The 2,883-nt window shown below is 40.7% G+C and overlaps 1 non-coding gene across 1 annotated transcript; it reads left to right on the top strand.

Annotated features, from left to right (window-relative positions):
* Positions 1 to 262: 262 nt before the first annotated feature.
* LOC115871703 lies at positions 263 to 409 on the top strand. Its single transcript, XR_004047427.1, has one exon. It is a non-coding gene; the product is annotated as a small nucleolar RNA SNORA48 (small nucleolar RNA).
* Positions 410 to 2,883: the final 2,474 nt, after the last annotated feature.

The raw sequence follows: 2,883 nt of genomic DNA, 5'->3' as shown, positions 1-2,883 counted from the left end.
TTCAAACCTACCAGCCTCTCTTCAAGAGAAAACGAGACTTTCTGCTCTCATGTAGATTTATACCTTCAGAAACCCACAAGGACAATTCTACCTAGTCCTTAGGGTCCACTAAGAATCTGAATCAACTTAATGATTTTTGTTATTGAAAATTTGAGATGAGGTATAATGAAATATGGAAATAAAGAAATAATATGGGGATGGAAAGAAGAAATGAGACAATTTGAGACCTAGATAGAGGGAGAATGGTTTAATAAGAACTCTCCACCCCTGGCTATGGACAAGAGACACCTACCTGATTGGTGGTGGTGCTCTTATATCAGTCAGGGACAGAGCCAACTTGAAGTCCTTTGTTCATCCTAGCTTGATGCCTGGATTGTGGCCAGAGCTGTTTCATGCCTAGGGCACATTTTAAAAGGAGGGGGAAAAAGAACCCTCCATCGAAGAAGCATGGGTTTAATGTTAAATTTTAAAAGAATCTTTCCTCCTATTTAAGATTTTTGTTTAATATACCTTTTGCCAAACAATAGTTTTACGTTTTGAAGTATAATCTATCTGCAGGGTTCTTCTTTTGTAAGCCCTCATTCAAAATGCTCATTCACAAAGGCAGAACCATGCCTGCTAGACTAAGACGTGTCTTAAAAAAGCCGAGACGAGGAAAATAGCGAACATAAGGTAGTTTTTGTTTTCCTTTGTTTTCGGTTTTTTAAAAAAGATAGTTTTGAGTTGCCATTTATCGGGCACCTTCAAACCAAGTCCAATGACTTCCAAATCCATAGCTTGGGATAGTACTCAATTGTTTCTTTTCACACTAGGGCATTTTAGCCCAAGTCCTAGGGAGTAGTTAAGTTCCTTTAAACTGCTACAGATGTGTTTATGGAAACTCCAGTTTGATTAGTGGGCTTTCTGAATTGGATTATTCTAAGGTGGCCTATGAAGGATGCCGTGCATCTTAGAAGGACAGAGCCTAAAGTCCTACTTTGTCTATAGCTCGTGACCCAAGTCACCAAGGGTTGGACAGAAACTTGGTCCAAAATGCCTAGTTTTTAAAAAGGTGCCCAATTAACACTGGGGATATTCTCCTCTTGGGAACGAATCTATATCAGTAACATTAAGCAACTTCCCCAATGGCAGGTTGCCCATCTAGTTTATGCACCAACACTTACTACTCTTCTGAATTCTTATACCATTTACTTATTTATTTTTCTTGCCTTATTATGCTAGCTAAGATATTTTATATAAACGTGGTATTTTGTTATTGTCTTCTTTCACTAACATTTAATGCAATGTTTCCAAGGCTCACTTAGGTTGCAGTATGTAAAAATACCCTATTGTACTGGAGAAGAAAGTCCTGTTTCCTTATTACAGCCAAGAAAAACCTTAAACAAACAAACACACAAATGCTTTCAGGGGATCCTCTAACTTCCAATTCACTGAAATGCAGTTATCTTCTGTTGTGAGAACTGTGTACCTAGGAATTAGGATGGTTTTGCTTTTTGAAGCAAATACTCAATAGCACCATCTACTGTTGAGATAAGCAAACTTGAATAATAATGGGAAGAATAAACTCAGAGCCTCATTTAGAATGAATACCAATAATCTTCTGGTCTCAGCTTTCAAAAGTTACAGAGTTCATAAGACAACAAATACTACTGCAACATAGGCTGCTAAAACTAAAAAATCTGTAGGTGCTTTAATGAAAGAAGTCAATAATCTACAGAAGTAGATTCAAAATGAGAAAACTTACATGGAAAAGTGATTTGCTCTTGTGATCTCGAGCGAGGCTGAGCTGGTTTTGGTTCTGGCTCCTTTGCTTGCTTTGAGCAAGTGAGTTAACCACTTTGTGCTCTAGTTTCTGTAAAATTTGTGACACATATGCTTCTCAGGGCTTGAAAAACTAACATAATAGATAGTATATGTAAAGCACCGGGCTTAACACATGATGATCAATAATGGTGATATTTTTATTTACAAGTGGTGGTGCCCATTTTGAATCCTGGACTCTCTGATTTCAATTCTGTGTCCTTTAACTTTGACCATGTCAGATAAAAGACTGACAATCTCATCAAACACACAGCTACAACATCTATCAAAGTCTGCTCATTAAAACATCTATCAAAGCCTGCTATAAGCAGGCTAACATGGCTTTAAGGGATTCTCAGATTGGGGGAGTGAAGGAAACCAGGCCATATCTTCAGTCCAGAGAAAGGGCCATTTAGTTGCCAGTGTTGTTATTGTTTTGGGAGACTTTGTGTTCTTGGTCCAAAGCATGGGCACATGATCAACGAAGTAGGGACTGGTCCAGGAGTATGTGTCACAGTCCAGAGGAATCAGAGGAAAGAGAGGCTCCACTCAAATACCACCTGTCGAAAAAAGTGGTGGGTGGAAGGCATGCTTCCCAACTGGCCCCAACTGGAAATTCCTCCTGAGAGGCACTCCAGCTGCTAGGACCACAGATACACACACACACTTGACAGCATCTGATGCCATCTACTCTACTTGACTATGTCTCCCCTGGCACCTTATGGCTTTCACATGAACTTGACCTAACCACCCAAATGGAAGAAGAGGCCTGAGCCTTGTAGATTCAAGAGCCACAAAGGGAAGACCTCTCACAAGCCTGCATCATCCTCAGACACTCATTTCGGGTTCTGCTCCCTATACTATACCACCCAGACTCAAGCCTCCTCTCCCTTGATGCATACTCAGCGGTGCCTCCTCCCCGAGACTCCTCGCACCTCTTCAGCTCAAAGCAAGGGCCAACCTGACTTAAGCTGTTTCGAGATGACCAAGCAGCCAGACTACAACCTGGAGAAAATTGAGAACAAAGCAGAACCCACCATAGTCATGCATCCCAACTCCTGCAAGCTTTCATGAAGGCCCTGG

The sequence above is a fragment of the Echinops telfairi genome, unplaced genomic scaffold, assembly GCF_000313985.2.
Source record: "Echinops telfairi isolate 266 unplaced genomic scaffold, ASM31398v2 ScPeMD7_7400;HRSCAF=8409, whole genome shotgun sequence".
Taxonomy (NCBI): domain Eukaryota; kingdom Metazoa; phylum Chordata; class Mammalia; order Afrosoricida; family Tenrecidae; genus Echinops; species Echinops telfairi.
The sequence above is the reverse complement of the archived record's forward strand: the minus strand, read 5'-3'. Positions and strand labels throughout refer to the sequence as shown.